Source organism: Ctenopharyngodon idella, chromosome 17 (assembly GCF_019924925.1).
Source record: "Ctenopharyngodon idella isolate HZGC_01 chromosome 17, HZGC01, whole genome shotgun sequence".
NCBI classification, from domain to species: domain Eukaryota; kingdom Metazoa; phylum Chordata; class Actinopteri; order Cypriniformes; family Xenocyprididae; genus Ctenopharyngodon; species Ctenopharyngodon idella.
Window position 1 is genome coordinate 13,060,499 of NC_067236.1, and position 27,374 is coordinate 13,087,872.

The following is a 27,374-nucleotide window of genomic DNA, read 5'->3' on the forward strand; positions in this document are numbered from 1 at the left end:
CAACCCATTTTCAACCCAACTTGGGTTGTTTTTAACCCAGCAATTTTTAGAGTGAAGGAACAGTCATATACAATATTTTTATGTGATGTGAGTGTGTGTCTTAAATAGTGTGTGCGTGATGTAGTGCAGGTGAGAGTGCAATCAGTCCCAGGAATGAGGGCCTATGGGAAATGGAGTCCGAATGGCAGAGAGTCAATATTCCGGTGATGGCTCCCTCCGGCGGTCCGGAGGATGAACCGTGGGAGCCATATTCATGACAAGTAGGCTGTTCCAGTTCATTAAATGACAATTTTATATATTCATGTTTGAGAAGTTACATCAAAAACAGCTTTACCTTGTGCCATTTTGTCTGTCAGACATTTAAGTTTCAAGCCGTCAAACACAGCTGCGACGCTAGTGAACTAGATCAACAGTGCTCCAATTGTAGTCAGTGGAGCACACAGCAACTGTTACATTTAACAGCGATGTCGCATCATGTTTCAGCCCTGGTCGTGCCACTCGTTTGCTTTTAATATAGATTGGGAGTTTGCTGTGTTTAGAAGGCTAGTGTTCCAAGCAGATGTTAGCTATGACATATATGTAAACAAAAAGGTAAAATGTGAGACTACAGACGTTTTCTTATTTTGTACAGTAATAATTTGATAGGAATACAGTGTAAAACAAACCTTAATTTCTTTCAGGATGTTTCCCCTCAGGATTTTTTTTTTCTCAGAACAGAACAAAACATGACCGTTGACAAATGTATCCAGTTTTAATCGGTTTGGCACAGACTACCTAACATTGGGTTACGCTGGCCCAGCGCTGGGTAGGTATGTGAGGAGTTCAAGGGTTAATTCACCCAAAAATGAAAATAATGTCATTAATTACTCACCCTCATGATGTTCTACACCCGTAAGACCTTTGTTCATCCTCGGAACACAAATTAAGATATTTTTTGATGAAATCCGATGGCTCAGTGAGGCCTCTATCCAAACAACTGATTCGAAACAAAAAAATTGTAAAGCTTCGAAGCAGTGTTTTGAAATCGGCCATCACTAGATATTGTTGAAAAGTCGTTATTTAGTTTTTTTGGCACACAAAAAGTATTCTTGTCGCTTTATAATATTAAGGTAGAACCACTGTACTCACATGAACTGTTTTAAATATGTTTTGAGTACCTTTCTGGATCTTGAGAGGTTCGGTGACATTGCTCGCAATAGAGGCCTCACTGAGCCATTGGATTTGATCAAAAACATCTTAATTTGTGTTCCAAAGACAAACGAAGGTCTTACGGGTGTAGAACGACATGAGGGTGAGTAATAAATGACATAATTTTCATTTTTGGGTGAACTAACCCTTTCAGCGTTTGTATTGACAGTAAAAATGACCCAGCAGCTGAGTTACAATAAAACTACCAATCACTTGGGTAAAAATATTAAAAATAATCCAATACATTAACCCAACAGGCTAAACCCAACATTTGGGTTAAAAAAACAACCCAGCATTTTTTTTTTTTAGAGTTTATTTATTTTGCCAGGCCTTACCTGTGGAGTTGTTCTCATGCCCATTTGATGCTCTTAGCACCTTAATAAGGCCATTGAGCTTTGGCTAGAAGAAAAAACAGCTTCCTACATTTAGCAGTCAGGTTGTTCAGACTGACTTTTCTCATTATTATTGCACATCTGCATAAAGAATGACACTACTCTATAAATTACAGCTCCTCTCTAATCTCATGTATATGAGCACCGAGCTAATGCAGAATGGATGGATATCAGATGTGGTTCATCCCCAGCAGTTTTTGGGAGCTTTGAATCTTCTATGTAGCAAAGCCAATTCAAGTTTAACTGACAGTACAAAGTTTTACATTTAGGTTCAAGCTGGAATTTGGGATGACTTGTTGCCATGGATTATATAGCCTAGGAATGACATATTAATTCATAAATTACTTTGGCAGTAGCATAACTTATTTTTCACTGTCTGTGTGCAAACAAGTGTGTCTGTGGGGATAAGTCACAGTGAGTTGTGATGGTCCAGCATAAGTTCCGGGCTGTTTTTGAGTCCTAGTCCATCCTTGACTGGTGTGTCTATTGACATTCAAATAAATCCTTTGAGGAGACTCTCACTGGAAGCATCTGTTGGTGTATAGACAAAATATACACACTGAAACTATCTTCAAAGAGGCATCAGGTTTACTAATTTGTATAGTTACAGCTCCAACACCATGTGTGTGTAATGTTTAATTTAATTCCACCATGAATAACCACATAGGCAGTGAAATCTACCTTCCTTTTTCATTGAAAAACATTATTACATTATATTATGTACATTATATACTGTAATGGAAATTGACTCGCCCTTGTGTCATTACAAAGCTATATTTATATCTTTATTCTTATCTTCAATGTATTCATGTGTTAGCAATAATTGCCAACACAATTCAGTGCAGTTACAATGATTATGGACTCATGCTTCAAAAAGGATAATTGTGATAATTTCTATTCTTTTAATTGTTCTGTAGTTTTTATTTCAGAAAAGCTGTCTCCATAAAAGATGTAAAAGAAATTTTAAAAGTACAAATCTGTTTCTTGCTGAGAATCTTTCTGCTGAGTCAATGTTGAGTGCTAAATTAATTAGCATTTTGATTACATTGTTATTTTAGTTAATAATGCAAAACATTTGCAAATGATTTTTATGAAAGAAGGATGATTGATTACAAATACTTTCTTTAAAAAAGCACTAGTGACTAGCTTTTTAACAAATTAGGCAAGCTCACATCTGCACGTGTGATGGTAGATGGCTACACAGATTATGATTGATTGACTAAATGGAATAATAAACAGTTCTTTTGCAAGTTCGGTGTGACCCATGATCCTTTGCGGAATTAGAGCTTTGTTAATGCGCTGCAGGAAATTGCAGAGACCCAGCTGGATTTTGACATGTATCTCTTTCATTGGCTGGGCTCACAGAGAACTGACCCACTGCTGCCTCCAGCATTGATATCACAGCTATAAATAATAAAGCAACCAGTGGCCCTGGGAATACATGTATCTGAAACAATGAGTGCCGAGACTGCTCTCTGCCAGGTTCAGATCAGTATATATTAATGAGACTCAAGCTCTGAACCTGTGATTATTTTTTAAAAGCTTGGCTTCATATAGCCTATTACTTCAGGAGGAATGGTTTTGATGGCAGTGGTAACTATGCTGTAATGTTATACTGAGGGTAAATTGAGTCCTAGCCTTGCCACTCTTAAAAATAAAAATCCAATTAGAACTAAAAATGGTTTTGTAGCATAGGGGAACATCTTAAAGTCCTACAAAGGGATGTTTATTCCCTAGCTCTTTAAAAAAAAAAAAAAAAAAATCAAACGATATCATTGTGCAAAACTCATAACAAATACAGCGATCTTATCTTCAATTGTATTAGATAGTCATATACACCTAAGATGGCTTGAGGGTGAGTAAATCATGGGATCATTTTAATTTTGGGGTGAACTATCCCTTTAAGTATAGAGTTATATAAACTTTGAACCTGGCACCGCAGGGACTAATATTAATTTGTTGCCTTACTGTTTCGGAAATAATTTTAACTTGCAAATTAATTGGTGAGAATTTAAGAGCTTCCACATTGTAAGCAAATGTTTAATTAAGGTTCAATTAATTATTGATTAATAAAGTCTATCTAGAGGGAAGAAGCACAGCGTTTCTGTATTTTCAGTGAGGATAGCAAAATGATCCTGAAATAATGTTTATATCAGTTTAAAAAGAAAAAAAAAAAAACATGAAAGCTGGACACTTGAATCCTAGGTATATCCGGCTGAGGAAAAAAAAAAAAAAAAAAAAAAAAACTCTTTAAGTTCCATTAAAAGCCAATCACATGAACCCTTCTATAACCATGACCCATTTCTATATGTAATATTTACAAAAAAGATAACAGTATCAGCAAAGAGCATTCTTTAGATGTAATATGAACAGAATAATTTTATTGTGCATCTTTTCCAATGACGTGGTAATTTAGTCAAGCTACAGTAAGTGTGAAAATATGATTTAATTGTGTTTATTTAGAGTACTTAAAATGATAACTAGGGAATTTGGGGTCAATTTACAAAAAAAAAAAAAAAAAAAAAGTTTAAAATATTTCCAGTAGAGAATATGAAGCACATTACACTGATGAAAATGTTCATGGTGTCAGAAAAAGAGACAAAATAACAGAATACTACTGTGTTGCATATATATATCCTCTGTCAGTAAAAAATAAAATGTGAGAAGTGTGTTTTTGGAGAGTTTATTTTAAAAGGTCTGCAGAGAAAAGTAGTGGAAGAAACACCCATAAACACCATTTAAAAAAAGAAAACTTTTTCTTTGTACCTCAGAAAAAAGTGCACAATGTCTGAAATGAACAGGGCAGTCATCATTATTTAAACGCAATAAACTCTGTTTACTCAGTCAAGTGTTTCATACTAATGTAAGATTGTGCATTTCAAAAAAAGTCACAAATATCCGGGGAGACAAAAACTTTAAACATAATGGAGTTAGATTTGTTCTCTGTTTTGCCATATCAAACAAACTCCACATATTTGGCTTCTAAAGCGCCAATTCACAAGACAATCATAAATAAATACAATAGAGACCAAAAGCCTTATTTTCTCACTCAGTGACTTCCATGACATTTACAAAGCATACAATGGCATATTTGGTGGAGATAAATGTACTGCTCAAACGTTAAAGGCATCGCTCTTTAAAAGGGAGCAATGCTGTTTTCTTTCTCTGGATGATGAATGCAGCCATGATTGTTGTGTAAATTGGAAATTTAACTGAAAAGTTTTGAGGTTTTCCTTGAGGCACTGCAGCACACTATTATTCATGTCTTGTGCTATTATAAAGTGTGCATAAAACTGCACTAGGAAAGACATGAAGAAAAAGCTGTATTAATGTTTCAAAATATGTTCTGGTGGTCAGAAAAAGCATTTTGTCATTGACATTAAAGGCTATGGCAGTGAGTTTTCAGACTAACACTAAAGCTTCTCTTAAAGGCTCTTAAAAGCTTCAGTTCCTTGAAAACATATCATTATTGTGAACCCATGCAAGACTAACACAATCCATGGGTAGAATGGAACGAACGACGGGAAAGAAAAATGGCAATAATAGTGTTTGGACTGCTTTTTACAGACAATTCGCTGGGGGAAAAAAAGAAAAAAGGTTTGGATGAAGTCTTGCTTCCGTCTTGCTTCCGTCTTGCTTCCGTATGCTTCCGTTTTCCGTCAGCTTGCATTCTGATTTGGTTTGTTTTGTTCCATGTGACAATCTACAGTGTGTTTTGTTCTCAGGGTTTCCCCCACACAACAGGGTTTCTGATTGCAAATATTCAACATGTTAGATATTTACATTTTGAGATTGGTGCTGCCCCGACATCCAAACAGATTCAGTCACTCTTAACACACCTCACACCACAGGAAACTCTGATAAGATAATCTGTAGAACTATCCAGATAAATCAGAACTTTACCTAGGGTTGTCAGAAGGGGAGAATTGGGCCCAAAATTGCCCTGATTATCTTGTGTGGGTGCCTTTAGTTGACATATAGTTGCAAATTAATGGGAGTTAGATGACTAGTTGCAAAGTTACTTATAGTTAGTATAATATCTACAGTGGAGTATCAAAAGGAAGTGTAACTGAACATTGCAACAAATTTGCTTTGTGCAAAACTGTTTGCTGCAACCACTTATAGGAAACCTTTGATCACTTGAAAATGAAGACATATTTTTTACACAGTACATTGATGTTTGGCACAATGTTTGAGTGAATTAGAGCATTAAATAAAGTATTTTTTCACAGTTTTTTTTTTTTTTTTTTTACTAAAGTTACTAAATTTCAATAATAATAGTAATAAAAATAAACTATCTTGAAGGCTTTTAAAAGCTTATCACAAATGTTTATTGTGAGCCCATACAAACTATAGGGAGAATGCACAGTTTACAGTTTTACAGGACCAAGGCTGTGGCAAAAATTGCACAGGCTGGAAATCCTCTTCTCATACTGTTTTCCGCTTTGGAATTGGTGTGAGGAGATATCAGATTGCATCAGGCTTCATTGCGAGTCCCGCAGTCAGTGTAAGAGGCTTTGCTGACTGACTTCTATTGGCAAAAGGGGATAATTCAATGAAACATTATGAGCCCACTCCATACTCCATAAAAAGATTGCCTCTTCCCCTGCAGTGACAATGCAGCCTTCAATTTGGAAAAACTGGAAAGCCTTCTAGCAGAAAAAAAATGAAAAAAATTCCACAGAGGGAATAGAATGTTTGGGCATTAAGAGGGAAGACTTTATCTTGTGTGTAAGGAGGGGCCGGCCGACCTGTGGGGTTGAAGGACTGGATTAAAGATTTCCTGCCACATAGGCATTAGCCGCTATGTCAGTGTTAGGATGATGACTCAGTTAGCGCTGTGGCATTCCTGTACGAGACCCCTACTGAGATGGTTTTGTAGGACTGAAGATTTTTGTGACATGATGTAGATTTGTTAGATGTGCTAGTGTCATTTAATAATGGCCCAGGCTGTGATGGGAAAAGTGGGGCAAAGCTCAGAATCAGATTAATTAGACTGAGACACATGACTAGCGGCTCACATGTTAGGATGATGGGAAGGATAGGAAGCTGTTGTGGCGTTGTAAAACCCACTTTCGCTTGCTTACAAATACAAAACTGCTGTATTCAAATTCAGTGGTTTAGATGTGTGGTTCTTTTGCACATCTCTGATCATTTTTAAGGACACATAAGCAGAAATTAAAGGGATAGTTCACCCAAAAAATGAAAATTCTGTCTTCATACTCACCCTCATGTTGTTGTAAACCTGTATGATTTTTTTTCTTCTGCTGAATACAAAAGAAGAAATTTTGAAGAATGTCAGAAACCAGAAAAGTTGAGGGGCCCCATTGACTTCCATAGTATTTTTTTTTTCTCCATACTATGGAAGTCAATGGGGTCCATCAACTGTTTGGTTACCCGTATTGTTCAAAATATCTTCTTTTGTGTTCAGCACAAGAAAGAAATTCATACAGGTTTGGAACAACTTGAGGGTGAAAACATGATGACAGAGTTATCATTTTTGGGTGAACTATCCCTTTAAGTGGATACTATGATGTCAAGGGGTTCCAGATCGTTCCCAGGGCATTTCCATGTTGCTGTGTATGATAGTGTGGTCATATGCGGTGGGTTTCTCCTTTAAATGAAGTCTATGGTAATTAATTAATTAATTTATTTCCAGTTATAAGAAACCTCAAGTCTTAATAAGCCTCACAATTCATGCATATCAGTAGAACAAATGGTGCAGGACAAGTTGTGTGCCAAAGTAGGATTAGGACTAGAGGTTTGTTCAAATCCTTAACCTTAAAGATGACAGGTAGTAACAAGTAGGCTAATGCTTAGCAAACGGGTAAAGTTTGATGACAAGCATAAGTTAGCATGTTTCAATCAGGCGCATCTCAGTTCGTGTACTTATGCACCATTCTGTTTTCTAGTATAAATAGTGCGAGTAGTGCCACTGAAAATTCCAAGTAGAAAAAGTGCACTTTAAATACCCAGATGATGCACTTAATGAACTTAACCAAAAAAAAAAAAAAAAAATGTTGACACTTCGTGCCAGACATTCCAAGGTCCAGGAGTCTCCCGCATATTGATAGCGGCTCCCTGCCTGGGGTTTTTTTGTGAAATTAGTTTTTGCAGGGTGGGATGCCTGTCATGCACACGACTGTCTCAGCTTTAATTACATAACAGAAATTCTAACAGATTCTGATGCTGAATGACAAAATAACCTTATAAAAGTTCATACACATACATGGTTAAGTACAAAAGTTCATAAGTACATAGTGTATACTTGCATAGTGTATAATGAGTCATTTGGGAATCATGTTTTAATGTTTTATTGTTTTAATCTTGTTATAGCATGTTTTAGTATGTTGCTAACATGTCACTAGCATGTTTTGTCATGTTGCTATTAGGTTTCTGTCATGATTTAGCACTTTGCTAGTATGTTTATAACATCCAAGAGGAAAAAATACTATAGTAATTTATAGTAAATACTATAGTGTTTTTGAACCATACTATAGTAAAGTACTTGAATTAATTTGTTGTAGTAATTCTATAGTTTCTGTGGTAACATAACAACTATAGTAATATAAACAAATTACTTTACCCAATACTGTACTAAGTTTTCTACAATTATAGGGTATATTATACAATATACACTACAGTTTACTGTAGTAAAAACTAAAGTATACTACAGTATTTATTACAGTTTATCAGTACACTATAGTTAATACTACTGTATGCTGAAGCATTCATTAACAAAGTGTTGTAAATAGTATAAAATATACTACACTTTACTACAGTATGGTTCAAAAACACTATAGTATTTACTATAATATTTTTTTCACCTGGCATGTATTATGTTGATAACACGACTAAGAACACTATTAGCATGTTTGCATGTTTGAGAACATTGCTAACTTGTTTTTAACACAATGCTGGTACATTTCTAGAATGTTTTGGCATGATTCTTGTATTTTTTAACATTGATAGATGTTAGCATGGTGCTAGCTTCTTTCTAACCCATTGTAATGTGTTGCTAGCTTGTATTAGCATGTTGCTAGCATGTTTTAACACGTCACTGGCATCTTTCTAACATGTTTTAGCACATTGCTATCATGTCCTAAGCTATGCTTTGCTAGTAATGATAGACAGATAGACAGATAGATAGATAAATAGATAGATAGATAGATAGATAGATAGATAGATAGATAGATAGATAGATAGACTAATACTAATATACACTGAAATACAAACTATGCTGCACATAAACTAAAATGTGACCCTCAACAGGGTCGACTTTCTTTCATTCCTTTCTTCCTTCCTTTCTTCTTTCCTTCCTTTCTTTCAGAGATCCATATGATGAATCAGCTCAAATCAGCTTATTACAGTACTGTCTGGCCATAGTATGCACAATATAAAGCATTAAGATTAATGTTCAAAGCACTCTCCATGCCAGAGCTTGTTTGCAATGATTTGTCGATTCTACATGGATTCCTGTTTGTTCCTTAATGAAAGGCATTGCAAATAGATGTGCGGTGAGAATTTTTATGCCCCATACTGGTGAGGAAAGCATGCTAAACTGAGCATAATGAGGCCGTATTGTTAACTCTGTATAGAAGGATCCTCTACATTACCTGCATTTGTTTGGAGAGTGCAGTGAGGCATTGCTGATCGCTGTGATAATCTGAGAAACACTGAACAAAACAAATGATTATCTTCTATGTCCAGGAGTAACAATTCTGAAAACATTTTCAATTTATTTTTTTTTTTTTACGGCTTGTCATTTGGGAAGGAAAACAGCAACAACAACAGAATACAAACTGCAAAAATGTAATAAAATACTGTGCCGATTTATGCAGTAATCATGTTTTAACAATTTATTTTAGTAACCTAGGAAAAGTGATTCATGTAATAACATTTACAGTTTTAATTCAAGTTAATAAAAGGTTAATAACAAGTTAATATCAGGTTTTATTGGTTTCAAGAAGAAAACAAAAGAGAAATGAATTAAGAGCAGTACCAGACTCTGTATTAAGCTAACATTAAGTATTATGCATTAAGTTAACATGAATTAACAATAAGTAATACATTTTTTACATTATTTATCAATCTTTTTGGATATTTAATAAAAATAGTGTTGTTCATTGTTATTCATGTTACTTCAGAGTGCTTTAAAGATACAAAGATACAAATATGCTTTTTTGTGCGCACATAAATTTGGCTGTTCAAAACTGTCAGTAATATAGTTATATATATATATATATATATATATATTTTTTTTTTTTTTTTTTTTTTTTTTTTTTTTTTCAGTAATACTTCCAATATGGTCTGAAATCCTAGACTTTTCTTTTTAGTTTTCAAACTGGCACCAAAGTAACAGTACTTTTGATATCAATGTTTGAAATAAGTACAGTGTATATAAAAGCCCCTCAATAAAATCTGTGCCCCATACAAGTTTTAGCACATTAAATGGAAACATATAATAGCTTTTACTTTTCATATAATAAATACACTGATATACCGGCAACACTGTAAAATGTAACCGTTCTTGTTTTTGTTCCATTTGGCTCATGTCACACTACTTTCTTGCTTCCTCTCACCTCCAAGTGTCGCCCAAGAGACAGAGAATTCTGATATTTTCTTTGTTTTGACAGTGTGTCACCTCTTGTAAGTGACTTTTTGTACAAGTTCTGTCATCCCACTTTCTCGTCAGCCATTGGGTTATTTTTTAATTTGATGAAAATGTCACATTGATGGCAAGGTTGAAAAGAGCAGACAGCTTGTAAAAAAAAAAAAAAAGGAAAAAAGAAAAAGAAAAGGGTTCATTGCAACTTTTTGGCAATGCAGTGAAAGATGTAGTCAATTAGATTAATTCAAACAGTTCCAATTTGAGAATCAATATAATTTGGGAGAGTATGTAACTGTACAGATACTTTTTGCACTTACAAATAATACTGTGCCACTGAAACATAACAACACACCAGGGAATTTGCATAATGTGCATGAAATCAGTTTTTGGTTTTGCAAAGTGCTGACTTTGCGATTATTTGAGCTTTCTGTGTATGAGACACATTAAAGTTCATTTTTGTCATGAAATACAGCATTTTATGTCATGGAATTCATTCAGTCCATGAAATTTGTCTGGTTACAGTTTGAAGCCTATAGTTCTGAACTCCATAACATACAGCAACACAAACCTGTGAAAAGCATTCAAATGTGTTTACTTTTCCCGGCATGTCTGTAAAGGTGGTTGCTGCGATGGCTGTAATATTTATAATATCAAACATTAGCATATGGGATTATTAGAAGAAACTGATTTCGGACAAAACACGTCAGTCCTCTTGATATCAGCGAGCTCATAATCCTTCATTCCACAATGTAAAGACAGACAGTGTTCCCATCCCATAAATTAAGGAAAACAGTCCTGTCTTTCTTTTTATTTCACAGTTAACAAATGTTGTACCATAGAGAGTTTGAATTTAAAGTCCTTTGTCTAGTTCAGTGATTCTTAAACTGTATTAGACAAGGTCATAGCACTTACATGCCGTGTTTTTAAACATAAAATGTGCTCTTAACTACAGCACAAAACACTTGAGAATAATATGCTAATATTTAAGAGGGGACAGAAGAAGTTGTGAAGTTTTTTCATTTTCTGCTGTCTTCTCAACAGAATTTTTATGAGCATGTTCATTTTCAGAAGACTTCTCTTACCCTTTTGTTCATGACATTTTATAGAAGGTAAAAAAAAAAAAAAAAAAAAGTAAAAAAGAGATGTAGTCATCTTTACCAGAAATATCTTGTCATGGCCGATTTGTATGAGATTAAAATGCAGAGAAGCTTTGGAAATTATTACGGTATGTTCAAATAGGGCTAATGACATTAAAGATAATCAACTGATGAATTTTAATACAATTCTCAGAATCAAAGTGAAAATTATTCCATAGCAATATTTTGGTGGTGTGTAGTTAAAGATAGATTGTCGTTTTCTTGTGAGAGTGTGTTAAAGTGAGGCTAACGGGGTCTAATTTGAGTGCACATAGGTGACGTGTTAGTGTGTTGGTGTGTTCTCACCTGTGTGCAATGTCTGCCATCTGTTCCTCTGCTGTCTGGATGACTGGATGGCTGTCTGATTATAAGTAAAGCTCGTCTTGACTTGCTGCCAGTAAGGGATGAAGTGAACATCAAAGCTTAAGCCAGACTGTGTCCAAGCAGGGCTTAGATCTTTCTCTCCATGCTTACGAATGCTCCAGGGTTCTTTGACTAATATGAGACTGTTTAGAAATGCAGAGACAAGCCCAGCCTACCGTGCCGGAGACCACCTAGGGCCTCGAACCACCACAAGATGGTCCATAATAAATAAGCAGATCATTATTTCTGACACCAAGATCTTATGACAACATTTATATTGCTTTAGCTCATTTTTAGGATCTCATATAGGGCCCCACATAATATGGTAGCAATATACAGATCTGCTCATGAAGTGTATGGAGAGAATCATAGATTTATTTATTTAAATTTTGATTGACCATTTGAAGCCATCATAAATTAGACAATATATGCATTCACTTGACAGTAGAATTCTGTATTAACAGACCAAGGTGCTTGTCAACTGTAACAACCCATTCTTACTACCAAGGCATTAAAAACTTAAGCAGAGTCAAGAGCCTTAATATAAAAAATAAAAATTTCCTGTTAAATTACTCACCATCAGGCCATCCAAGACGGAGGTGACTTTTTTTTCTTCAGTAGAACAGTAAAGAAGATTTTTAGCTGAAACCGTGGTCCTTGGTGATTCATATAATGCAAGTCAATGGCTGAAAAAAATAAAATAAAATAAAAAAACACCACTGATGAGTAGACATTGAACAATAAGCATGTTCCAACCAGGTTTGTCACTTGTTGGGGACCCCTTGAAACATTTCTGTTGTGGTCTGTGCTATTTGCAGCGCGTTTCTGTATTTGTTTCCATTGTGATTTTTCGCAGCACGTGTTGTCAAACTGATAAAGATTTTCTCTTAATTTGCTGGTGATTTTTCTATTTGCATGTGTTTTCTTTAGTTGCAGCGTGTTGAGCTCTCTTGGCCACCGTATGCCAAGACTGTTGATTACAGGTGATAATGTTGTAAATAATGTTAAGTTTCTTGCAATCCAATCGTTACGCTTCATAATGTATTGTCAGGAGCCATGGGTGTTGATTTTTTTTTTTTTTTTTTTTTTGGCTATGTTTTTTGATGCCGTAGTGCTTAAATCACAAGATGTTCAAAAATGTATGCCTGAAGAAGCGTTATGTCAGCTTTGATGTGAGATGCCTTTGGCTCATGTGTGTCTCATGGCCAATTGCTTAATGCCAAAGTTCAGATTTATATTTTGAATGAGATTCACTTTAGAATAATGGTCTGTCATCAATACATAACTTTGCAGGAAGTAATGCAGGACAAATGAGTAGTACTACATTAACACTTCAACCATTACTATTAACTAATACAGAAAAAGCTTAACTAATCATTAAGTAATATCAAATTTAGGACTAATATAGTTCCTTATTAGGTAATCGAGTGTCTGAGACATTATCAATCATCTTTTTTACTCTGAATATAGTCATAAAATGCATCACCAATTACTCAGGTGTTACCTAGTTACTCTGCAGGAACTACTTGTGATCTGGACCGTTATTTTAAAGTTAAAAACATCTTTTTTAGACATGTTAATGTTGTGATTAGTAATTCTTTATAATTTGTCATAGTTAGTTATTAGTTATTAATGAGGACAATCTCATTCAGTAAATATTGGTTACCTAATAAGGAACTATCTCAGTCCTAAATATGTTCCTTACTGATTAGTTCATCTTGTTTCCATATTAGTTAGTAGCTGAAGTGTTAATGTAGTACTACTCATTTGTCATTTGTTAATGTAGTACTACTCATTTGGGGATTTGGCTCACAAAAAAAAAAAAAAAAAAAAATCTATGAAAGTATAAATGTACATAATAAATAATTTCAACATAATATCAACACCTAGGAGTACATTTAGCATCTTAATAGTGAGAATGGTTTGACTGTAAACAATTTTGCAGTTATGAACTAATGAACTATTACATAAATTGCTGCGCAGTTGATGTGTGCTTGTTGTATTTATCTTTTGTAAGTCGCTTTGGATGAAAGCATCTGCTAAATTAATAAATGCAAATTGTTGATTCTTATGATTATAAATAATACATTTAAATATTTATTGAACATATTAAACAATCTTCTATCATCTTGCGGATTAGAATGTGTATTACAATAATTTTAACATGGTTAAATGGGTTTCTGATTTTTTTCCCCAAGTTGTACTTAAGAACCTAAAAGTAATTATCATTTAACTTTCCACACTTCACAGTGCAATGTCTCACTTGAGATGAGATCACTTCAAGTGTTTTAAATAAAACTGCAGGCACTGCATTCACTGTTCTGTTTTACTAATTCAAACATCCTGTTACATCTTGTTAAACTCATATCAATTATAAATGGTTCTCATAATGCAGATTTCATTATTCAGAATGCATAATAAGAGCTAGCTACATATTCTCACAAACTATGTTGTATCTATGTGAATTTGAGTGTACTCACTAACCTAGACTCATTAGAAATATGTTCCTCTACCTACATTTCTGCAAAACTTCTAAAACGTACCTATACACACAATTCACGGCAGTTTCCCACTAAAATACACAAAAGGCTGTAAAATTCCGCCAGCTTTTATTCTACACCAACACTGTAAACCCGAATAAGTTGGCAAAACTCAAAAAAATTGAGGCAATCAGTTGCCTCAAAAATCTTAAGTTAAGAAATTGCTAAATTGCTCATTTGCTAACATGTTACTAATAGATGGCAACTCTCCAAAAACCCACATTAACAGAAACTCTTCTAAATTAGCATAACAAAACATTAATCACTACTAAATCTCCCACTTAACATTAATCTTGCACAAAAAACATTATATAACACTTAATTTTAGCATTTACTCTCCCTATCGAGTGCCATGGTCAAAGCATGCTTGGAAATAGAAATCCCAGCCCAGTTTCAGTTAAACTTAAGTTTATTTAAATTAAAAACAAACAAACAAACAAAAAAATAATAAGTACATAAAACGCAAAAATATATCAGTTCTGTGAACTTAAAAGAAAATGAAAGTGCTAAATACTCATAAAAGTTAATTTGACTGAACTAATTTGTTTAATTTAAGTTCATCCTACTCAAACCAATTAATTATTTTGAGTGTTAAGGTTTACAGTGAATGATGATTACAAGGGCAGATTATCAATTAATAGTCTTATTTTGCGCAGTTACTTGCCAAATTCCATGTTATGACCTTTTTTTTTTTTTTTTTTTTTTTTTTTACCATAGCATATGATTTGTAAACTAATCACATAATCAGCTCCATATGAATGGTTTTTATAACATTGTAAACTTAATTGGTAGCTCATCTGATACAGCATTGCACTTGCATTGTGGAGCACACGGGTGCTGTGAAATATGAGTCATGCTAAAAAAAGCTCAGTCTAGTAGAAGTGAGCTAAAATGGCACGGTTGCTTCAGGAAATGCATTTTTATTTCACATTTTCTTTTAACAATATTGGTTAGGTTTAAGGTATGCCAATGCCAATGCGCAGCTGTTTGTGAGAGTCATTCACAGCAATAATGAAGGTAAAGTCTTCTAGAGATAATGCTTTAATACTGATTTGATGCTGATTTGTTTGATTGAGAAGAGGTTTGTAAATTAAAATTAGCCAAAAGTTTCTTTCTTTTAGGCCTCACATTGTGATATGTTTGGTTTCAGATGGCAAATAAAATCTACAGCCACCCAGAGTCAGTGTTTCTCTTTTGTTGTTGTCAATAGACTGTTATTTATATGTATTTTACTCCAGTATTAAAAAAACAAACAAACAAAAAAAAAAACCATACTTTTAATTCAGGATTTTGTTAATGACATCTCCAAAAGATCATGTGTTGTCCCTGTACTGTCCATGGACACACCAAGTGATATTTTGTCCCATCCACCCTCAACAAAACATGAATTTGTCATCTCTTGCTTAAGACAATACGCTACAAATTCAATTAAGAGAGTGAGACAGGAATATAAGAGAAGACTTGTTTAAAGTTTAGAGGTTTTTCTGTTGTATTGAGCATTTTGTTCATCTCACATCTGAAAAGATTGCTGTGCTTGATTTCAAGAAATGATACACTTTGGCTTCTCCCTCCACAAGTTAACTTTTTTCTATCTGTTGGTGTTCACTCATTATTTCATACTCAAAATCACAACTAAGAAATGAGAACAGGCTGGAAAACAGACATAAATTGCAGACTCAACAGGAGAGTGATATTTATTTCCAGTGGTGCCTGTTTTTGCTCTTCAGTTCCCACAGATCTACAACAAAAACTAACAGTCACATCTGAAAATATGCGTCAGAAACAGATCAAAAGAACACCATATGTCAGCTCCTAGTTCAGTATTCAGGGCACTGATCTGGGAGTCAGCCATTTTAAGGGCTGTTTCAATCACAAAATCCTTCCAGTGCACTGAAACGTTCGCTCCCTAAAAAGTCCCACAATGCACCATGAAAACCAGAGAGCATCGATGCTCACTTTGTTCCCTTAACAGAAATTCTAAAGCACGAAACGTAAATCACATGAGCCAACTCACCACACATAATGACATGCGATAGATGTTTTTTTTTTTTTTTTTTAAATACAAAAACATTTTTTATTATTATATTCCAGCATAAACACATAGCTAGCCAGGTAATGAACATAATCTAGCCAACATTTATAATTTATTTACAGCTAAAATGTTGCATCTTTGATTCTTTGTTAGTATTCTTTGTAGTATTTACTTCATGTAAGATTGGAGGATCATGTTATTTTTCTGAGCCTTAGTTTGTGGGCTGACTGGCTGTTCCAACTTACTGATCAGGTGAAAAGGTCACACAGTTAAGTAGTGAGGTGAGGCAAGACAGACTGGGTCAGAGTGAGATGTTGTACACATCAGAATATGTGAGTAGTGTAGGGAAAGTTGCCTGATTTTGTGTGCAGAGCTTCTGTGTTCTCTCTGAAAGAAATATATCATTTGTAAATATTATAAAAAAATGTGTGCGTATTTGTGTGTGCTGTTCTTTAGAAATCATACACTATATTAAATGAATTTGAGGTTAAATTAACTCTCAGGGGTTGGCAAACGCTCTGGCGCATTTTGCTGGATTCCCTTTCGAATGGGAACTCGCACTGCGTCTGAAGACACATTGGGGAATGCCAATGTGTCTTCGGACGCAGTGTCTCGTTCCCCTTCTCAGGGAACCATGGTTAAGCCCGGAACACACCAAGCCGACGGTCAGCCGTCGGGCAGTTTTTGTTCGTCAGCCGACTAAATTTTCTCAGTGTGTTCCGCACTGTCGGCTGAAGTTTGCCATCGTCGCCTTTTTTTTTTGGCCAGTTCGACATTGAATTGGCGTCGAGCTCGTCGGTCAGTCAGGCCATCTGATCATTCTGATTGGCTGTTCAGCTACTGCCACCTGCTGGTACGGAAAGGCATTTCTTCTTACGCAGGCACAGAACGAACGTGCTACTTGGCTGTCGGGTGTTGAGCATCGGTTTGGTGTCAGGGCAACTTTGGACCCGGACACTGCTGACGTGAGCCAACCCCGCAGTTTGCTTTCGTCGCCAGTAGTTTGTCTGCGTCAGCTTGGTGTGTTCCTGACTTTACATGCGTAACCTTTCGAATGGGAATGTGCACTGCCCCACATTCCCCAATGTGTCTTCGGACGCAGTGTGTTGTTCCCCTTCTCAGGGAACCATGGTTACATGCGTAACCTGAGGTGTTTTCTTTATATAGCAGCAAAATTCATACAGACAAAAGTAATACAGAAATTGCTACTTGTGTGCACTCACAGTAAAAACAAAATGTTGTGGTTTTTGCAAAATAAAGAAAACTAGCATGATGCGTGATCTGCCATCTCTTATATAATCATGTATAAACACAACAATGTCTACTGCATTCAGTATTCTGTGGACCTCTTAGCATTTGTAAGCAATTGAACATAAAAGGTTTTGCATTTTAGAATTTGCCTGTCGATATGTTAACATTACACTGTACAATAATGACACTGTGCACCTTATATATATTAGTATTGTTCTTCTCAGCTTGTGGAAATGCTGCTTGTGATGAGCTTTGATTCGTCATGTGACTCTCATCATCACTGTGTTGGTTGTCAGTGTATTACAAATATTCAAAATATTAGTACTTCAATAGGTTGGTACATTAACATTATATCAGTTAATGAAATATGTTTTTCTTTTACTGTAAATTTAAGTTAAATCTGTAAAACCTAAAATGTTGCTACCTTATTTTTTCCGCCAACCACAGAAAAAATGACATTTATGCCAACCACAGCTACCGGGTATTTTTACCGTAAATTTAATTTTTTTTTTTTTTTACAGTGTGTAAAATAAACAGTTATGAACCGTAAATATTACAGTATAAACCTTTAAATTATACGGTTTTGAACTATAAAATAGACAGTAAACTAAGTGCTGTCCCATAAAAATTAAAAAGGTACTACCGTATTTTTTTACGGCAAAGTTCTCGCAACCACAGCTGCTGTTTTTTACCATAAATTTTACGGGGATTTATTTATTTATTTTTTTAAGGTGAATGAATAGTAATGAGATCACTTTTCTAATACACATTTCCATATAATAGAGCATCTGGGTTTCTTCAAGCAAGAATAGCACATAGCACAATACTAAAGACAAGGGGGAAACATCTCAGCTGGTGGCTATAGCAAATGAGGCCAGAAAAAGCTGTTTTGCCAATCATGTTGAACGACAGATTCATTGGGGAATTGTTTGAATTATGGATTCTCAAGGAATTCCTCATCCCTGAGACAGCTGACAAATTGGGCCTTGACACTTGCTTTGTAGGGTTTTTGAACGCAAAGTCAATAAAAAAATGAAAAGCAGCCAGTCTACCTTATCCTGTGAGATTTTAATGGTGCTTATTAAACATTCCCTGAAGGGTGCATGTTGTGGCAGATGTACAAGGTGTGTTGCTGAAGCATGTAATGTAAGCAGAATTTCCCTCAGTGCATTTCACAACTACTACGCCATTTGTGTAAGCATTGACAAGTGACTTTATTATTAGAGTGATTAGGTTTCTGAATTAATTATTGTGATCAGTCATTTTCCAAACAACACACAAGAGCTTAATTTCTAAGTCGTACCTACGCTTTTGTAGTTTGATCTGGCTCTAAGATAAAATGCCACAGTTGAGGTGCAATTTCAATCAGATTACAGATTATCCAGACACGATTCGAGAAATGAAATCTGTTAGAACTAATCCAACAATATAAGTAATCAGCTTACTCTTTGCCTCACTGCGAATGCAATATGGCTTCCGGTACAGATGTTTTCATTGAAAAATAAAAGCAGGATGAAAGACAATTATTTTGACAAAAATAACTGAGTTATTTTCTTCAAAATCCAATGTATCAAGCTCAAATGTCTACCTAAATATTGCATTTTGTTAAAAATGAATGAGTCAGTAGTTCACTGTGATAAAAAATGTACAGCAATTGGCTTATCGTGAAGGTCATCACTGTGTGTGAAGCATCATATCATAAAATTAGATCTCTGACCAAAAACTACTCCATCATCACTCATGAATATTTCAGACCCTCAACATAACTTGGCTGTTTGAAAATTTTATTTTACAACTGTGTAAAGATATGCCTCAGAAATCATAAATATTTATTCGGTTTCTCCGCCTCAGTTATCTAAAATGATTCCCGGGTGTGGATGCTGTGTAGTATCACATCTCTGGGCAAAGCTTTGCCAGCAACATTACTAATTACTATAATTAATTCTCTATGTTTGGCATCTGTGTATGTCACCTAATTAGCAGATGTGGTTCTATTCACTCATATTTCAATGGTTTGCCTTGTGAAAGAAAGGGTAAATTAGCTGTGCAATAAGGCTCTTTTGACCCTCTCATCCTTGAAAGGCAACAACAACATATTTTCAAAGAATGGTTCATTTTTTTATCACACTATCCAGCTTTCATCTGAAAGTTGTGAAGGTGAAGACAGGATGTATTTTGTGAACATATACGTTGGAATGACTTATGAAATATTCAGTCTTATTTTGATAACTTCTGTCAATGCTGTGATGAGAGTTTCATTCCCTCATTTATCTCTTGTTCTTGACTTCAGACAGATGTGTGATGGAGAAACAATGAAGGGAAGGGACTGTTATTATGAAGAATCACTATAATTGCTGGATCTGCATGAGAGAGCAAGAGATCAACTTCAAATTCAGTTAAAGTTCAATGCACTATATTTAATTGGCAATTAATAAAGTCATGTTGAGTCTGCACTGTGTGTAGAGTTAAGTCTTTTTTTTTTTTTTTTAAGTAATTGCTAATGTGCATATCCATGGTTACTAGACGTTTAGTAAATAATAGCACGGCTGTGATTGCCCTTGTGCCTACTGCCAAATCACAGTCGTGCTGATATAGAGTCGTATCACATGGCTACTCGTGTGGTATTGCATTTATACAACAGTTCGACAGCACAAGTGTCTAAATAAATAAGAATCAACAACAGAGTGACTTTAAAAACCCTCTTTTGTGCGGAAATACTTCCTTCCGCCACAGATTCAAATCTCAAGTTGACAGTTTCCTCTGGTACTAAATCGTGAACACCACTTTAGAAATGCTGAGTTGCTTCATTGAAGCTTATTGTATTATGTAGAGTACTGAGAGAGAGATTGACTAAGCAAGTGCATCTAGCTGATATTTTTCAGGGTCAATGTTATATTCATAATTACAAAATCAGTTTGAATGTCTGCTGAGGAATGCGATATGTCATTGTCCTTTTAACATAACAGTGCTAGTTAATGCATTGCATTCACACTTGTAGTTCGGGTTCATTTGGTTTGTTTGGTCCAGACCAAAAAACCAAAAAAACATTTAGCTTAGCGTTCAGATTGGCAATTTTATCACAGAACCAAAAGATACCGGACCTAAAGGCATAGGGATACGTTCACAACCTGATTGGTCGGAATTTTATGACATATTGCCTATTTTTATACGGAACTTACCAAACATCCAAAACAATGCTGTGTGCTGAAAAGGAGTCAAAACAGCGTCGGGAATCCCTCCATCACACACAAACGATCTGCTGCGTGGAGACGTGCGTCTGATGCCTGTGATGGGCAAACTCGCGACTATGATGAGAAAAAACGATATGCGTGAGTATTCTGTCCTATTTAAGGTCTCATCTTCCTGTTTTTGGTTCGTTTACATGTCTTTGGTCCGTGTTGCGTTCATATATCATTCGAACCTCACCAGAGTTCATTTGGAAGCGGGCCGAGACCGGTGAAATGATGGATTGTTTGGTGCGCACCAGGGTTCGGATGGAAGCGTTCACACATGTTCAAATGAACCGCACTAACAGAGCAATTGCACCAGGGTTCGTTTTAATCGAACCAAATATGACAAGTGTGAACACACCCTAAGTTGCTTCTTATAAGGTGTTGTTTAAAATAAAAACAACGTCTTTGTTTCAGTCCCTTTCAATACAAGTCTTTGCTACTGACTCACTGATAAAGACAGTCTTTGGCCTTCCTCAATACAAAATACAAAATATTACATAAAATATTATTTATTGGAAAATAATATCTAATAAATAATAATAGTTATTATAAAAGTATAAGAAGTTTGTACAATAGGAAATAAACACAAGCAAACAGTTCAGTTAGAAGTACAAAAGTGAATAGTAGTTGGGTGAACTATACCTTTAATGGGTTTTTTAATTAATTTGGAAATATGATTTTTTTTTTTTTTTTTTTTATGAAACGATACTCTAAATAAGAAACTAAAACTGCCAGTAAGTGGCGGTAAATGTCTAAATGAGTAAGTCATTGAGTCATTTATCCATTCAATTCATTCAAACAACTGATTCATTCAAGAATGAAGTAAATCTCTCTTTACGCAACTATTTAAGTATTTTTAGAGCATAAGGAGTCCGACTCGATTGCATCATTATAGGAGCTAAAGAGCTCTTTTGGCGAGTTTTGCATGTGTTGACTCTCTGATTGGTTGAGTTTTCTTTACAGCATCATGGGAAATGTAGTTTTTCCACCATGAATTCAGCTCTTAAACACGATTATTTTAAAAATGAGTTGGAATAACAGGCTGACGGCTTCAACAAAAGCAAATACCATGGATTAATCACCTCGTAGCTCATAGTAGGTCTTTAAAGTTTTACAAGTTATCGTTAAAAATCAATTTCCCTATGGAGTTTTTACTTCTGGAACCTGACTGCTGTACTCTATAACTATAAATGCATAATTATATGAAACTAACCTTAAACCAAACTCGGTAACACTTTATTTTACAGTGTCATTGTTACACATGTTACATGTAGTAATAACTAGAAATTATGCATTTACATGCAATTAACACTAAACCAAGCCCTCGCCCTAAACCTAGAGGAAGTACACGCAGTTAATTATTATTACTCAGTACTTAAATGTATAATCACACTGTAATACCTTAAAATGAAGTGTAACCCCAAACTCTATTGTAAAGTGTTACCAAATTATGATTTCTGCATGGATAAAGTAAACAGGTAAAAACAATCCTTTAGACTGAATAAATTATATCTAGAGACCAGAAGGTCATAGAAATTTAGGGTGGGCTCTTTTGACATGAGTCACCTAGCGATTACCCAGCAAAGCTTTAACAGCCATAAAGCAACATGCTAAAATCCAAGCTACTCCAAACATCTTGGCAACTGAATGACAATGCTCTGGCAACCACCTTCAACACCCTAGCAATGTGGCGGCAAGTTTTACACTTGCAAGCGCCACTCACATTTTCTTCAGATAATATCAATATGTAGTTTTGATTAGTGTACTGATAGAATTGATTAGAATATCTGAGGCAAATCTTCACCTCACAGCAGTGCACTGTAATTGTGGTTGACTTTCACCCCAATGATAGATTGCACACCGTCTTAAAGCATAAATCATGTTGGCCTGCAGGTGTGTCCTTGATGCTGTATCATATTTTGATGAGGCATTTCAGTGTTGCCTTGTAATATTTTATATGATAAAATCAATGTACAGTATGTTGCGTACATTTGTCACATCCATACGAAATGTTCCCTTTGTTTAATGCTTTATAATATATCTTTATAATGCATGTTTTATAAGTGCAACTATGAGCAGTGTTTAAAGGGAGCAGGAATACATTTTGTTGTTTTCTTGGCTTATCAGCGCAGCGGCATGTGATCAGAACATCAACATGTCATGGCTAATACCAAAATAGAATATGTTGTTTATGACATTTTGTCATGAGATACAGTGAGCAAGAGCAGCCGCATCAATAAAACGCATGACAACACAGAACAGACTACAGCTTCAGATAGGTCTATGTGACACTGATAACAGCAGCATTATCATAAAAGTGTGAATCTCTAGCTGGATAATAGTCCCTGAAAAGAAAGACTGGCAGAAAACTGACTTTCCATGAACAAAATAAAAATAAAAAATAAGGTAAGAAAGAATAGCCTACTAAATAAATAAAACATAGAGTTGTGTGATAAATGTCTAATGGAAATAAATAAATTTTATACTCAGGATCGACCATTAAATCTGTCTAGAATTTTCTAAATCATGATCTTGCCATTAAAAAAAGGTGAAGGTGTTAGAGAGTAATATGATACATTCCAAGGCACTGAACAATTATCATATTCCTATGCCATGGCATTGAATAATTACCATATTTATGTACCTTTGCATTTACATTGGACTCCAAGGAAAATCATGGCACTGCCAAGTCGTCACATTTATATAGCGTGTTATAGATTGTTTTAAAGCAGCTATTTATTTTTGTAAAATTCATCAATTATGAAACAAATTCATTTTCAGCTGTTAAAGCAGCTCTACAGAAAATGAGAGTGTCATTATTTAGCTTAATTTAGTTCATTGACACAGTTGCAAAGTTAATCGTTGATGAAACGAGTTCAGTTTCAGCTATGAGCTGCTCTGCAGAATACAATAGTATCATGATTCAGCTCCAGTCAGTTCAGTGTTGATTCGGTCATTTCAATAAAGGTGTCAATGTTGCAAAATTAGTGTCATTAACCATGCTATGATACTTCATGTTTTTTATTTGTTAGTATAGCCATCTACCATTGGTACACAATAAAGAATCTTACTTGATTATGGATGCCATGAGGCCACTGCTACTATCGGAGGCTGCTTTTACACTGGCACAAAAAATCTGATTTTTTGCTCACATCTGACACGGATCGGAATTTGTTGCACACGTGTAACACAAAAATCCGCACGAGATCCAATTTTTTCGCATCCGATCTGAGCCACTTCCAAATGTGGTTTTAAATCAGATATATATCTGATATCTGGACATCCAACCTAGCCTACATCTAAACACGCATATCCGATTTCCCTTGGAATTCCAAGGCGAGGGTGACGTTTGCCTATAAAAAGATATAATTTTAATGTTGTATTATGAAGCAGACATGATGTATGCGCTTGCACTAAAACTTGCAAACTTTTTTTTTTTTGAGGTGGGTGGGAACTTTATATGTCTATATATTTAGATATCTTTTCCTATAAGAAAGAAATTGCATGCACATGTAATGGATGTAGGCCGGTACGAGCTGTGCATGTAAACCTCACTCCCCTGAACTCAAGAGGTGGTCTAGCGACTGACGCTAGAGACTGTGGTCTTTAGCCTTCTTGTTAGAGAGCCCGACTCCCATGTGGATGGACCAGGGTTCGAGTCCTGCTTGAAGTGGGTGGTTCGAACAGGAGAGGTTACATTGGTGCTGTGACCCGGATGGGAGTGAGGTTTAGGAGGGTGAGTGTAACGGACGTAGGCCGGTAAGAGCTGTGCATGTAAACCTCACTCCCCTGAACTCAAGAGGTGATCGAGTGACTGACACTAGAGACTGCGGTCTTTAGCCTCCTTGTTAGAGTGCCCAACTCCCATGTGGATGGACCCGGGTTCGAGTCCCAATTGGAGTGGGTGGTTCGAACAGGAGGGCTTACACACACACATTCAGCAGCTTTTTTTCAACCTATGCCTAGTGAATTTTATAAAAAAGCTTCACTACTGAATTGAAAACATTATTTATCTCAGCAGTGAGGTGATGACTTTCTAGCTTCATACTCTCATGCTCTCTCTCTCTTGCTCTTTCTGTCGTTATCATTCATATTCAAAATCATTCAAATAAATGTAATCTTACCATGCTACTTTATTTCACTTCAGAATTGTTTAATGACAAAATAACAAACGAAAATTACCTCTTTTTCAGTCTATATCCATTCAGTCAGATTTCACGCTGCAAAACATCCATGATAGCTATTAAATTATTTAGTTGGCAAACAATCATGGCCACCCGACATGCAATATATAAATAATTTTAATAGCACAGCCATTCAAAACCCCAGGGTCTACCATGTGCGTAGTAAAGCGATCACTGACAATCATTTTGGGCGGGAACTAATGTAAACATAGATATCGGATACCAGTCGTGTATAAAGTAAATGTAAACAGGCGGGCAAAAAAAATCGAATATGGTCAAAAGATCGGATCTGTGCATTAAGACTTGCAGTGTAAACGCAGCCAGTGTGTTCCAGTGTTTCTTTGCAGTGGTGCAGATGGCCAGATAAGCATAGAGGCTGTCAACTTGGGTCAGTAGCATAGTGGTTTTTCATGTACAAACTCAACTAAAATTTTGTCCTGAAAATGTATAAATCTAGTTTTTAAGATGTGACATACTTGGAGCTACCACAGCTTTTGAAACACATGTTCAGTTAGATGTGTTTTCTCTGTCTTGCAGGTGGACGAGTGACCCAATGAAGTGGAATACTACTTTATCGGAGTGCTGGAAGAGAAGTCACCTTGCCCCAGTTCTCCGAGAGCACAGGGAGAGAGACAGGCATCTCTGATTGTTTGTTGCCAGTAGGGAGACGGGAAGGTCAGTAAACAAACTAGACTGCATTTCTCCTGCTGCAGTGTGTCATTCTGCCTGATGTTCAACTCATGTCAGCACAGGAAGAGATGTTTGGATCCCTGCTTGATATATCAGCGAGTGACTGCTGTCATTGTAAACACTCATTCGAAATGCCAGGAATGAAATGTCAATGAATACAGATTAAGATTTGAATTTTTTGGATCTTTGAGCAGATCTGATGCAGGGTTGAAATCTACTTTTCTGCTAGTCAGAAGAACACTATTGAGGAATGATAATTTGACTGACAAATTCTTCTGAATATGGCATAATCGGCTGCTTAAAGGGGCTATTTTTAAGAATTCTCATGTATTAATCGATTGTTTTATTGTGTGAACAGCTTGTAACTAAACTTAAACAAGACCTTCCCCGGCTTCCTAGGTTATCTATGAAAGCCTGTAGACTGTTTTTTTTTTTAAGGACTTGGGACATTTTTGCAGACAAAAAAAAAAAAAAAAGGATGTGATGGTTATGTGCACGCCCGAGAACATCTCTTCCGTTCAATGACACATGAAATGAATTCTTACAATGTTCAGGATAAGAGCCATTCTGTACTGTAATGTCAATGTGTCATGCAAAGAAAAGGGATTAATTCAAACTATATTCTTGCATAGCCAGATATTCATAGTCTATAGTCTCAAATATACTTTATAATCAAACTATCATAACAGTGTAATTTTAATTACCTCATCTGTTGACATGATGCCGGTGAATTGCAGAGCTGGTCAAACATATCCAGACCAGATGCTTTCTTAACTGCTGTTTTCTCACTGCTGTCATTTTTGTTGTGTTTATTTTATTACTGAGAGGAAAGCGCAAAGCACTTATTTACATATTCATAAGTCGCTTTCAGTAGTGTGGATGGCGTGGTGATGTTTGTTAAAAGTATATTGCTACAAAAGTATAACTTCTTTTTACTTCTAAGCCATGAGTATATTGGGGCCTTGAATCACGTTCAGGCTCTTGTACGTTACGTGTGCACGAGCGCAGCACATTCAATAAGTTGCTGACTGCAGTTCACTTAATGGCCACCAGTCTCACAAATAACAAGGGTTTCTGAATTCTTCATATAGCCACTTTAAATTTAATTTGCAATATGGAATAGTGTGATTATTAAACCATACAAGGCAATTTAATTAAATTAATTTATCTTCTACATATCTATACTGCTTGTGAATAAAGAGGCAACAGTCTGTTCTGCCATCCTGATATCATGTTTTTAAGCAACCTGCTATAGGTGCTTGCTTGACACAAACGCCATCTGGCATTGCTCTAAGTTTAGTTTGATTTATGTGGTGCGGTTATAACATGCATTGTCAAAGATTAACTCTATTTTCATGTTATATTATTTTATACATTTTTTGTTATTATTTATTATTATTTAGTTATTGTATTAACAAAATATATTTAAGTTGCCTCAGTTACAAAAAAAAAAAAAAAAGTATCATATCAATGTCACAACTAAAAAGGTCTGAATCCAATTTCTGGTTCTGGTACAATGTGAATGCAGTGAGAATGGAATGATTTTTTTCTTCACTTTACTTTGGGGTCAGCTGAAAGAGGTTTGAGCTTTGTCCTTTTACCCTTAAAGGGTTAGTTCACCCAAAAATGAAAATAATGTCATTTATTACTCACCCTCATGTTGTTCCACACCCATAAGACCATCGTTCGTCTTCAGAACGCAAATTAAGATATTTTTGTTGAAATCCGATGGCTCAGTGAGGCCTGCATAGCCA

At 35.5% G+C, this 27,374-nt stretch overlaps 1 protein-coding gene across 1 annotated transcript in view; it reads left to right on the forward strand.

Moving 5' to 3' along the window:
* LOC127499141 (leucine-rich repeat and fibronectin type-III domain-containing protein 2) overlaps nt 1-27,374 on the forward strand; it is a 121,252-nt gene that overhangs the window by 21,844 nt on the left and 72,034 nt on the right. The window contains exon 2 of the mRNA XM_051869300.1: nt 25,468-25,605. The gene's annotated coding sequence lies outside the window, so the exon portion shown is untranslated. The remainder of the gene's footprint in view (nt 1-25,467; nt 25,606-27,374) is intronic.